This window comes from Rissa tridactyla, chromosome 2 (genome assembly GCF_028500815.1).
Source record: "Rissa tridactyla isolate bRisTri1 chromosome 2, bRisTri1.patW.cur.20221130, whole genome shotgun sequence".
NCBI classification, from domain to species: Eukaryota; Metazoa; Chordata; class Aves; order Charadriiformes; family Laridae; genus Rissa; species Rissa tridactyla.
In genome coordinates, this window is record NC_071467.1 from 27,122,212 (window position 1) to 27,135,540 (window position 13,329).

General features: G+C 41.8%; 1 protein-coding gene across 3 annotated transcripts in view; it reads left to right on the forward strand.

The window, feature by feature from the left end:
- The first annotated feature begins 966 nt into the window (after nucleotides 1–966).
- TRIQK (triple QxxK/R motif containing) overlaps nucleotides 967–13,329 on the forward strand; it is a 63,450-nt gene continuing 51,087 nt past the window's right edge. For 2 of the 3 annotated variants that reach the window (XM_054192098.1, XM_054192100.1), the window contains exon 1: nucleotides 967–1,060. The gene's annotated coding sequence lies outside the window, so the exon portion shown is untranslated. Of the gene's footprint in view, nucleotides 1,061–1,552; nucleotides 2,707–13,329 lie in introns of those variants that run through there. The other variant, XM_054192099.1, reaches the window with a different exon arrangement.

The window sequence follows — 13,329 nt, forward strand, 5'->3', positions numbered from 1 at the left end:
GTTGCGTCAGAGAACTGCCATGTCCAAAGCAGTTAAATACCCCTATTATGAGATTTCTTGGCAGAAAAGGTACAAAAAAAGCTTTGGGTCTCATTACTCGAAATCAGGATTGGCTGTATTTCTAAGAAAGCTGTTTCATTTCAGCCATCCATTAAGCTTGCTACAGAAATGACTGGAGACAACCCTGCGGTTTGGTACACACGCCAGACAGAAACTCCGATTAATCAAGTTTTCTGTAGGCTCATTCTCCACTCCGTATGCGTGTCATCGACAGAGATGGGGAAGTTCAGCTGGGTACGGCTTTCACCTCCTAAGTTGCAGAGGTAAACAAATGCAAATATTTCTTTTTCGTGTATCTTTCCTTACCGGGGAGTGTTACACTTGGTTATCAACTGCCATTTTGCAGGAGGCAAAGTGTGCACTTGCAATACTAATCAGAAAGCTGTTCCCAGGGTCTGTGGCTTGCTTCTTGTGCCCAAGTGAATGACTCATCTGTTGCAAGGAGCCTAGAATCATCTCGAGGTGGTGAAAAACTACCTGGCATGGTTAATAACTTCTCATACGTATGATTTTAGGATCTTAAATGTAAGTTCCCTCACAAGCAGGCTTGTGATGAGGTGAAGGTGGCTAATTGCTTTTCATTCTCTCTGTTTGGAGAAGCAATTCAGACACGGGTAGGCAAAAACGGAGCAGAGGGTGTGAAGAGTGCAAGAGTGAACGTCCAGCCTCCCTCAAAGCATCTCCCCTGGAAAACCCTTAGAGACACCCATCGAGAGGCGCGGGCAGCCGGCAGCGGGGCCGAGGCCGTCTCTGCCCCAGGGTCTTCCCCGAGGCACCTGCGGGCGCGGCGGGAGGGCGGAGGCCGGGTCAGCCCCCACCCCGGCGGGCCGGGCGCCGGGGCTCCGTCGCAGGCCGCGGCCCAGCGAGGCGGGCGGGAGCGGGAAGGCGGGGCGGGGGGGAGGCCGTTCGGGCAGGAGGCGGTGGCGACGGCCCCGCCAGCACAGGAAGTCGCCCCGCCGAGAGAGGAGGGAGGAGGCGGAGCTCCGCCGCTCGGCCCCAGGTACCGCGCCGCTTCCCCGGGGTGGGCGAGGGGCCGCGGGCGCCAGGGCCGGCCGGCACCGCCGGGCCTGTGGTTGTCACGGCAACCGCTCCCCCCCCTCGCGCTGCCCCGCCGCTCCTCCGGCGCCGCCATTGGCCTGGGGGCAGGCAGTGCCCGCACTGGCGGCGCGCTCGGCCGGCCCGCTGTCCGCCGCGGGGCCACGCTGCCATTGGCCGGGAGAAAGCGCTCCCCTCCGCGATTGGCCGGAGTGCGCTGCCAATCGGGGCGGCGCCGGCGGTGGCCGGGTGCCGCCCTCGGGAGGTGGGCTGAGGGGCCGGCGGGGGTCAGCGGCCGCCGCCGCGGCCATTTTGGGTGTGGGCGGGAAAAGGCCCGTCTCTTCCCGCTCGGCGGGAGAGCTCTGCCCGAGGCGGGAGCGGGCGGATCCCCTCAGGGCCGGGCCTGGCCGTGCCACCTCACGCAGCCCCCAGGGCTCCTCGGCTGCCTGGCCTGTTTGCTCCATGCCTGCAGGCGGCTGGTGCCAGGCAGGGTCCTCCGTCAGGCTGTCAGTAGCCGAGTTGTAGGGAAAGAAACCCCTTACCGGGAGCCTCCTCGGCGAGGGCAGTGTTTGGGGCCTGGCCCGGGGGCCGTCAGGCTGGCTGAACTGACTGGAGCCTGTGAGGGTGCCCACGGCTTTCCCTCATGAGGTCAACTCATGCACTGCCCACCAGGCAGCATAGTGCGTGGCTGGGGGGCGTAAGTGTGTAACCCCGTCTCTGGGGTTTCTGGGTGCCTGGGAGCTGGACAAACAGCTGCTCTGTGTGTGTAGGCTGACCCCCCACACGCAGTGAGACCAGGACGTGTTAGAGCTGCTGCACGTGCCGTATGTATGTGGTTAGCCGGCTCTGCATATGTAGTAAATCTGGTACAACCTGGACTTGTTGAGCTGGCTGTTGTTTACCTTGCAGGCGTGATGCGTTCCGGGTACATTGGACTCCTTTGTGTTTTCTTCTGCAGAGTGTGCTGGTCAGGCTTCTGCTCAGAAAATTCTGGGCAGAAATATGGGAGCGGCAATATTTCTAAATGTGAAGTGTTGGCAGGGATTTCTGCCAGCGTATTTGTGTGGCTCAAACTGCTCTGCCTTACGTCAGCCTACATAGTTACGAGGATAGAGCGTAGTACCAGCAGGCCCCTTTAAAAGAACTCGTGGTGTAACTGGACTGTATGTATGGCACACACATTCGCTCAGGGTAATTCAGTTGCATGTTATACAGGGATCAAGTTCTTTGCTGTTGAGGACCAGGCTCATTCCTAAAGAGATGATCAGAATGGAAGGGTACCTCTTGATAAAGACATGTTGACTTTCTTCCAGCCTTTGCTACTGGTGTGTGACTTACACAGTGGAAACCTTTAAAAGTAATGTTTAAGGGATACACAAAAATCTACAAGTATGGTGAAAATGGAACCATTTCTTAATCACTTCACCTCTTGGTACAAAACGGGCTGGGGCAAAGTTTGTTATTCAGAAAATAGCTTGTCAGCTCACGAAGGACAAATTGGCAGATGCTGTTGTTGGCATAATTATCCTTGATCATGAATTAGTATCATTTACCCTTTTAGGACTTGTTTTCTGTCTTCATGGAAGCTGTGAAGATGTAAGCCTACTTCAGGTCAGTACTCTGCGTTAACATAGAGAAAACGCAGTGTTGACTTTGAAATAAATTAATCACACCAATACAAACAGTTGACACATTTGTTTTAGGAAAGGGCAGTTGCTCACTTTTTTCTCTTGTTCTCGCTTCAATCTGTAAATCCTTTTTGTAATTTATTTTATAATTTATAGTTCTATAACTTATGTATAGTCTGCCAGCTGAACCTGTTTGAGTAGATGAGCCCAAGTAGATGACCTCAAGAGGTCCCTTCCAGCCTCAACAATCCTGTAATTGTGTGAATTTGATTTGTTAATTTAGCCAAGTAGAGATTACAACAGCGTTCTACAATTAGCTTCTTAGTCTGTCCAAAATAGTTATTTTGTATCTGCAAAAGCGATATAGAAAAATACTTAGTTATTTCAACATAGAAGTGGGAGCTCTTCAAATATCAAGTTTATATGCACTGGAAGATTACACATGCACTTCTGCCAGCTCCCGAACTTCATAGCTCTTGCCATTACACTCTGCAGCCCCTTCAGAAAAGGAAGCCAGTTTTGTCTGTGAGTTTTATAGCAGGTACGGGAAAATCCTCTAATTCCCTATTGGTCATAAATCCAGAACAAAGGCTGGTCATGTAAGCTAATATATTAACCTGTGATACGGCCCAGTGTATATCTAGGATCTACCTTGTTCAAATATTTCAGCCAGATCCTACAGCCCAATCTTAAAGGATGACTTAAACTCTACTTTATGGTAGTAGCTCCAGGAACCATCCAATTTTAGATCCTACCTAGAAAACAAGATGAGGGGGGGTTCTTTGCAATGCAATGAAGACATATCCCTTGGATTTTTCTGTGAAATTCGTTTCTTGATACCATAAATTAGTTTTTGTTTCTTACATAGTTTTAAAAATCTTTCAAAAGAAACCAAATACCATCAAGATTAGTTACAGTTAATCACAGTTGGAATTTTAGAGTTTCCATAAGATTTTTCTCATAACTAGGAAGGTCTTGGTTTTGTTTTCCTTTGGGATATTTCCGTATTAATCTGAATTTTTCATTAGGCAAGACAAGCTGTGAATTACAGACGAGGATAGGATAGTTTGGAAAGTCTTTATATGTGTCTAAAGCAGGCTCATGTTACAAAATGGGGTCACGTTAAAAAACCCTAAAACAGTTTAATATCATCTTGGAGAGACAAGTCACTCTATTAAGTACTTATTCTTCATAAGTAAATTGTTATGTTTATGTGTTATGAGATACATAAAGAGAACGAAACATAGATGATTGTAAGGTGTAGACAAAGAAGCTAACGATTTTCATTTACAGTAGAAGTCTCCCTCAATCCTCTGACCCTCTCGTGATACTACCGTTGTAATACAGTTACTCCTGGGAAACAGGATAGCAAAAGTCTATCCTTTCTGACACAAACTCTGCTTTCAATTTTTCTGCTCTTGTAGATTTTTTCATTTGCTTGCAGGTTGACTTTTTATTGAGGAAAAAATGTGAAGAGATTTACAGAATGCATACAAGCTGATCATTTTTTTAAATAAAAAATGAAGTGTTTTTCAGTGAATGGCTATCCTCATTTCAAATGAAGTCTGCAGTGATTAAATATTAAAATGATCGATGGTTTAAATTAATATAAAAACTTTTCAGGAGATTATTACAAAGATTAACATTTTTAATGTTTTAACACTTCCATAGTTTATCAATCACAGGCACAGTGAAACTGCTTTTAGTTACCATGCTGATGATCTCGTATATCATTGCAGTGTTATGTACAACATAAACATCATGGTGTCGTTGGTAGAGGAGATGAAGAAACATAATTTATGTTATGGCTCTTTAATAATCGGTTTTAGTCTTTTTGACACACAGAATAAGCAGGTAAGACTTTTTTTCCCTTTGGAAAGAAGATAAGAAGGAAAGATAGTTCCAGAAAAACAGTGGTCGTTGTCATTTAAGAAGGAACTCTGTTTCAGGTAATGGCAAACAGAGGTGGTCACCGGTGCTGCTACAGAAGAAGAAAAAGCACTTGCATGTGTTTTTGCAAGTAATACTTAATGCCGCTTTATTATCCCAAAATTATCTGTAACAGCCTATGATTCCTGATACATTTTTATTCATTAGAATTACGTTTGAAGGTCATGGGAAAATGTCAAGGCACCCCAGGTGCTTTTGTATCACTAGCTGTGCATAGATACCCCTGTAATTCAGTGGGCTGAGTAAACACTTACTCCAGGCATTCTTAACGTGGACAGTGCTAATCCCTTTGTTTCCCATTTCTTCTGCATTTTTTAGCAGCAAGGCTAAAAGTCAGTGTTAGTAATTTTGAGTTTGATTGTGCCTCTCTAACCACATATTGCAATGATACAATGGAGCTTTATATAATACAGTTTATTGTGTTCGAGGACTTTTTGCAATGTTAAATATGATAATTCGTACATCAACAAAATATTGCTTATTCATGTGTTGTGATTGTTCTTGGCATCATCCTTCATCTGGTATGTTTTGCCATCAAAAACATGACAGAATCAGAAAGACACGGTGTGACGAATTAGGCAATGTAAACCCAATAGCAGGTGTGAAGAAGGATGGGAGATAGGAGAGGAAGGGTGAAATAGAAATCCAGGAATACATGTTGAACTGGTGAAGTGAATAAATGCGGAAAGACTGTTCTGACGGCAGAAGCTGATGGTGGAGAAGTCACTTATACCAGAAAGGGCAAATATGAGAGAGGTAAAGAGCAAAGGTTAGCACTGGATTAATGTTGAGAATGGTACTGGGAAGTTAAAATCCAGAGGGCAAACTGAAGCGCACTGTTCTGTACAGAAGTTTGTTGTCAGCTACTAATGCTGTTATTTCTATTCTTAAGTAAGACAACAAAATAAAGGATGGGGTTAAATCGCCTGTAGTTGGTTGCCTCTAGCCAGAAAGCCAGACCTATCCTCATGTATTTCCATTCAAATAAAATAAATAATGGAACAAAATAACCTTTCATGTTATGAACTGTTTTTTATAGTGGGAAACAGATTGGGTTGGAAATGCAGTAGATTTCAAAGTTTCAATTGTTTTCTCTCCGGCTGTGCTCTGTGGTGTAAATGAAGAAAAGGTTAAGTTTACCCATGATAATTCCCTCTCACATTTACATTATCAATCAGCCTTTGTAGCTTTTTGTGCTTTTATCTATTGTGTTTTCATTGTAATCTTTACATATGAAGTTCTCAATTCTACAAACTCTTATGCTCAAATTTATTCACGCATGGCTCTGGCAGATGTGCTCTGGAAGCCTTAGATGCTGTGGTTTAAGATGCTGCCAGCTGGTCGTCTTCTCCCCACCCCTCAGATCGCAGTCTGTACAGAAAAGCCAGCGATACCCGCAGCTCAGTTTGCTTCCCTCACCTCAACTCACATTTCTTTTTGGGTGGCTTGCACTGAGTGTAGGCTAAGAATGGGGTCCTGGGGGCAGAATGTACCCCCTTCTGTTGCCCTTTCTTACAGGCTGCTCATCCCTGGCAGAGAGGTGATTAAACGCCCTGGGGTCAGCAACATCTCAGAGCCTCTCAGATACCCAGAGCTTGTTCATGAGACTCCCTTATAGTTTCAACTTGAACATGTTTTAAACTTTCTATTTTAAATTACCTTGTTTTCAACCTGTTACTGTACCGAGTCAATGTGGACATTTCAGTACTTGGCTTTAGCATATCACCATCTCTAGTTAAACTCTCACCTCGTGGTTTTGTCTGCCCTTAAAAGTGATCAGGCCTAAAAGCTCATATTAAAAAAACATAGGTGTTTCTTTCACGTAGTAGGTATGCCATAGAAATTGTCCAGTAGGCGCTTTCAGTGTTGCACTCCTATGTGGAGCTGATCATGCTGCCGCCAATTACGATTACATCACTTTACTGCTAGACCAGTTTTGTATTACTTAGTTCTTGCCAAAAGGAAACACTTAACCTGAAGCAGTGTATTACTTGTTTTGTTTTGGTGTCTTGGCTGTCAATCTGAAAGTACACTACTTGTATGGCTGACATTTAAATTTGATTACGTCTTTGATTTACTGTTACTCAACTAAAATTAATTTAAAAATTAGGACTGTACAGTAACAATAAAACGGATAAAGAGCTGGTGAGCTGCCAGCCAGCACTCAGAAGTAATGGCTGGAGGCGACTGTCAACAGATGAGAGCTTGTGGGGACTCTCCCCAGCGTTCGTGTTGGGTGTGATGCTTTTTGCTGTTTTAGTCAATTGTCTGGGTGTAAACATAAAAGCAATAGTGACAAACTATGGATGGCTCAGTGATTGCTGGATTGATGAAGAGGGGATGAAGTTTAAAGCACGGCTGTGATCATGGCAATAGAAGTTTGTTTAAATGCAGTTTGTCTACTAATGTGTCAAGGAAGAAGGAATGCTGGATGTGTGTGCAGAGTGGAAGATTTTATCTTGTTAAAGGCGTGACTGCGGGAAGAAATGGGGTTTGTGAGGAAGCACCTGTAGCCGAAAGGGATTCAAGTGCAGGGCAGTGACAAGAAGGCCTGGTGCAGCCTAGTAGAGGTGGGGGGAGAGGGAGAAGGGTGGTTTAAATCCCTTTAATAAGACCAGTGCTGGAATGTTGCATCTAGGTCTAATTTCTATGAAAAACACATCCTGAAAGATTTGAAAGCATGATGAAGGTCCTGGAAGACAGAGGCTTACTTCTATTAATGGTATTACCTTTGGTAGGTGTGCCTGAGAGTGGGCTTACGCTTGCCGTGATGTTTCTGACCACACGTCTACCTTCACCCATGTTGGACCTCAGCAAGCTCTTATTCGCTCTCTCTCCCACCTGGCTGCTGCAGAGGCCCTCCTGCACAGGCAGTGTTGGGTGTCCTAGGCAAGGCTATGCCGTATCTGTGTGAATTTGTCGTTTCCTCCTGTTACAGAGGGCATGGAAAGCATTGATTCTTTTTTGTCTTATGTATGCATTGTGGAAAGCTCTCTATAAGATGTTTTTTCAACCTTAGACTTTGGTGTGATTAAACTCTAGTATGATTTTAATGGAACCACAAAGAATTGCAGCAGTTAAAAATTTGGGGTTTTCTTTTTTTTGATTCTGCAATCATAAAATGGTCAGATGGATGTTGCTTTCTTTGGATTTTTTTGATATTTGCTGTTTAATTTATGAATCAATCTTTCCATAATTTGGAGTGAAACGGTTAATAAAACATTATTAGATTGCTGTTTACCTTTTTATTCTAAAAGATAGGATAATTTGAAAGCCTGGGTATACGAAGCAGCAGACCAACAGGCTAAATAATTTAGGAAGAGGGTATTCTGGAAAAATGATTATTATAGAGACAAAACCTATTTAAAAAAGCTTGAAACGATTTTCATTTTAAGTACACCAGTGGGGTTAAATAATATTAGTAACTTCTGTTAAAGTAACAGATCATAATTTAAAACAAAAGGTCCCAGCGCACTTGCTAATATCCTTTATGACTTCAGTAAAATACATCTGAAATGATTTACAAAGCAAAGCTTCTGGATGAATTCTTCCAGTTCTACATGGGAAGAGAGCCTGTTTGTCTTCATGCATGTTTATATAGACTCATGGAAATTATGATCTAAATGTGGGTACCGTACTAAAACATAGCCATATATGCAGAGTAAAGAATTCAAAGCACTTGCATTTTGTCATTTATTGCACACAAGTAATGTATATTGTGTAGGCTTGGTTCAATTCTGTATCGTGACCATAGAAGGACTCTAGAATATGTACCATACCTTGAGGAGACCTTCAAGGGAAGGGAATGGTGTGTGTAGAAAAAATCTCAGGGCAATGGCTCCGTGACCAAACTTGTCTGGTTTTGAGCCTTCAGGCTTAAGCACCGTCAGTGCTGGAAATAATGAAGAAAGATGTTTCCCCTGTACTATATTGGTATAGATTTTCATTAATCACCTCATTAAAAATAATTAAAAAAAAAAAAAAGTATGGAAACAACTGGGACAGCTGTAAAGCTGAGTGCATGGGATAGAGTATTTTGGAAGTTAAAAGCAGAAGCAACTTAGCTAAAGTTGTTTTCAGAGTTGACCCAGCTCTCCCTAGACTTCTTAAGCTTGGTTACAAGGTTGTACAGCTTTTGGTACAGTAGTGGCTGGACTGAGCAATTGTAGCGGGAACAGAACAGACCTGCACTTTCTTGTGGTGTTGGTGTTGAATCTTTGTCCTTCGGGAAGCCAGGCTGAACTCATGTTACTGTATGCTCTGGCAGGTTTGGGTTTTTTTGTTGTATGCAGTCTACAAGGCTATATTGGAGGCATTATATCCCCCTCCTCCTAGTAAGACCTTATGGTAATGCTGAAGTATACAGTCTCCTTTTACTCTAGCCAGGGGCATGTGCAAACCCCTAGTTTTTAGAGAGATGCACTCAGGAAATTAGAGCGAATGGAGTGGATTGTCATCTGCCATTTTGTCTTAGGCTAGGGTTTATGAAGAGATGCTCTCCCAGAAAATCTGGGACCTTCAGATTTTCATATGACTTTCTGATATTTCAGCTGATACTTTTCTGCTGGTTGTTGATTTTTCTTTTTGCTGCCTTTTCTTCCCAGCTGCACTCCACACTTCCCTCCTCTACCTTAATATGAGGCAAGTAAACAGTTTACCACATTTTCTGATGGCTATCAAAGCTTATTTTTTCATTTGGCGCATATGACGGTTTTAGTCTGTTTTTGATCCACTCCTTTAATTCAATTTTTCGTTCAAGATTCAGATTTTTGATAGATATCAATGATCTTACGTTCCTTGTTTGCCCAAATAGAACATAAAGCTCCTCCAGAGATGGTATCATGTAAGCTATTACTTAAGTCTTTATCTTAAAAAATCACTGCCTTTAATGGGATCTCTAGGTAGGTTTCAGGAGAGCCGAGTCTTGAGCAATTTAGATATAATCTGCAGTGAGCGTGCTTGGCCTATTGTTTTGAACTACTTTGGAAACTACTGAGCTGATGTTATTTAAGCCGTATTAAACTCTTCACCCAATTATGGCCTAATCCTTCAAAACCAATAGAGTAGGACTTGGTTTTGAAAATGCTGCTGCTAACTTCTATGGGTCTGATCACTCAGCCTGGCTATTAAGCGCATTATTACGTGCTGTAGGTCTGGGCTTTACATTTGATATGTTAACACAAAGTTATCTACTGGTTTATCTACTGGTTCTCACCTCAGACAATTTTAAGAAAAAATACAAAAAATGATGTATTGCATTAAGGCTACAGAAATGTATGTCAGTTTTATCTTCTGCTCTTTATGGAGAGGATTTACAGGTTATTCTGTCTTCAATCAGTTACTGAAAAGTAGAAGAAAACATAAATGCCCAAATGACCAAATTCAAACTCTTTACACTTAATGTTTGTTTTGCCTTGTGACTAGAGTAGGTTTATTTTTTTTAAAGCTGAGTTGCTTTCCAGAATGCCTAATACAGCATGTGAGACAACAAAAGTGGCATAAAAGTATTTTTCTTCATTCATAGATCAGTGTATTTAATACTTACTGAGCTGCAGTAGTTTCAGAGAAAGGAAAAAACCCACATTCGTTCTGAGTGCTGGATGGAAAGATTACCTTTTAAGTCCTTTTGAACACCAGGTTTAGTAATGGAACTAATAATTCAGTTTTGCTGAAGTGTTACGATGAGGTCTGCGTGTACTGAAGTGTTATTTGCTGCTGTCATTTGTAGCCTGCTTTCAGCTTTTGCATGCTTGCTCAAGGTAAGAAGTGAGGGCGATCATTAGGTTATAAACATGGTGACCAGTTTTAGCAATTACTGTGACTTGAACTCATGTGTGATGGGGCATCGTATTATAGTACAGTGAAATATAGAACAGAAGGGCACATTTGTCTGCCTCCCGGTTTTGTGCCTGTGGGGCTTGTTTGTGGCTGTTTTCTCTTCTGGTTTTCAGTTATTAGGTTGATTGTCAAGCAGGAATGGACTATTTGCTGAGAGCTGGCTTTCTTCTGGAATGATAGACAAAATAGATGGGATATCGATATTAGAATTAATGGGGGAAAAAATAAGGTGAAACTTAGCTTTAAAATAGTTTAAAAAGCATTTTTTTTAAAAATAGCGTGAGAGCAAAAGAAAAATTCCAGCAGTTGTCTTGTTTTGATATATTTCTTCAAAGGAACTAGTTCAACTTTTAAATAATTCACTCAGAAATTTTGGATTTTTAATGGTCCGAGATAATGCAAGTGGGAGAAAAAGGCACAGTAGAAACAAAGAAGAAATCAATATGGAATTACTTATTGTTCCAAATTTTTTTGCGCGTGAATAACTTCAAAAGTTACAAGATTTATTCTCACTGAAGGTCGTTATCCCATTTTTCAGTATTGAAAACATCGTGAAACAGACTTTCTGTCCTCTGGATGGTTGTGAACTGTAGTTTAAGATGGATATGCTAAAGGGAAGTATAATTACCGCCTAAATATTTCTTCTCACTGAAGGAAGAAATAAGAATTTCATTTCCGTCAAAAATGAGCCTAAGCTTAAAATCTACAAATGAGGAATTGACAAGTGTATATAATTAAAGCACCCAAGCTCATAGCAAGCTATGACTTGTGGCAGTCCCAGGAAAGGAGTAACATCTGGAAAAAATGGACTTTTTGTCACTTCTCAAAACTAAAGAGAGAGGAGAGGGGAGGAGAGGGGCTATTTTCCGGTTTAAAGAAGGGAAAGAAGTCACTCCTCCCCTTCTGTAACACCTAGCAGGGCAAAACAAAGTTTCTGAGGTTTTGGAATAAGACGTCATAGAACACGTGGTGCTCTATTAAATCTCAGAATTGTAACTTCATAACATATTAGAAGTGAAGTGCTTAGGCAGACTTAGCTGATATTGAAATTTAAGGTCTATGACCTCTAGCTTTATACCTGTTATTTAAATTATTCCCTACTTCATCAAAGGAAATGAGTGCTGAAGGGGGGTGTGGTGGGGATCAAAGAGGGAATAAAACTGCCTGGATTTGACCGAACCGCAAAACGTTGGCTGCTGCCGCTTCAATTACCGAGATGGAGCAAGTAATTGTTTCTCATCGTTGCTCTTGACTCGATGAAGTTTTAAGTGGTGAGGCGGAGAGCGCATGCTTTGTTTCCATCTTGTGCAGGCATGGTGGTGGTGTGTCGTCTGTACTTACCCTCAGACCACAGAAGTGTCTGTACAGCATCTGTGGTTGCTCCCACCAGAGGCTGTATCCATCCTTGGTGGATGTGCCTCTGGGAACTGGGGTGGTGTGGATGCCCGTTCTCTTACCACCCTTTTTACCTCTGATTTCTACCATAGTCCCCCCCCAAAAAACCCACCCAACTTTAAACGGATTCTGTTATTTTGAAGAATCTTAATCTGAAATACTGCATATGGTGTCATTTATCGTGTAATTTTCCCTTTAGCAGAGATTACTCTCTCCTCTGGGAAATACTGCATTTTGAACTGTCTGGCAAGGCAGAATCGAACCACATGTATGCTTTTTTCCTTCATGAACTTCTTTAAGGATATTTTCTTGACACACCAGTGCCGTCCTATATTCATAAAAAATGAAAAAAAAAGTTCATCTTTGAACGTTTGGAATTTTAAATTTGTTCAGATGAAGATCTGTCTTCATATTAAAATGAATATATGTTTCACAGATGGTATAGCTCTACTCGGCTTTGAAGTGAGTGGGGAATTTGGTTCTGGAGACAAATAACAAATCCTAATAATGAAAAGTAAATGTAAGGTGCATAGAATCTCTACAAATAGAAATATTCTTCTGAGAAATGTCATATTGTTTTTATAACAAGTGTAACACCAATTGCCAAACAGATATCTTCTATATAAGTAATTTTTTATAAGTGAGTTTTGGCCTAGTACATTTTGATTCTTCTTTCTATAGAAGCTGTGACAAATTGTACTCTACTGGGAATGGAAGGAACCTTTGACATTTTTAATATCATCTTTTTGCTTAAAAACCCCAAATTTACATAATTACGAAGTCTTTTAAAAAAAATTTAGTCAGGTTTACAATCCTTGAAATTTTCGCTTTTTTCTTGGCTGTCATGGATACATTTAATGATAATCTTTTCAACTTTTCAGATATTTAAAAACGTTTTACGCCTAGTACAAGGAAGTAGACTTTTTGCTAGAGGAGCGAATGCAAATATTTGGTCTTAAATAATCCCACCAAATTTTAGGTCCTTAGGGGAGGTTTAGGAGCGTGGCAAGAAAGCTATGCTTTCCAAATCCAAATTGCCAGAGGCAATTTGGATTCCTTGCCATTGCATCTCCATTCACGGTAAAGGGAGCAGAGGTGGCCTCCTGCATAACTTGGGCGTCTCACTTACCTTCCTGGAATAGGTGGAACTAATCTGGGTTGTTGATGAAATTTATTTTTTGTAATATATTGCCTCAGGATTTTGAAACAACCTGGAGAATATGCTAAATATTCATATGGACTATTACCTGTGTACTACTTTTGTGAAATAAATTTGGAGCTAATTTCGTGGGTTTCGTAGGTGTTGTATAACTAACAAACAACAGAGCAGCTCCTTTCCCTGGAGCGCAAAGGGGATTTACTGGAAGTAACAATGTGCATTTTGCTCCTCCTGCTTACATGAAGCTATGAAACAGCCTGATCT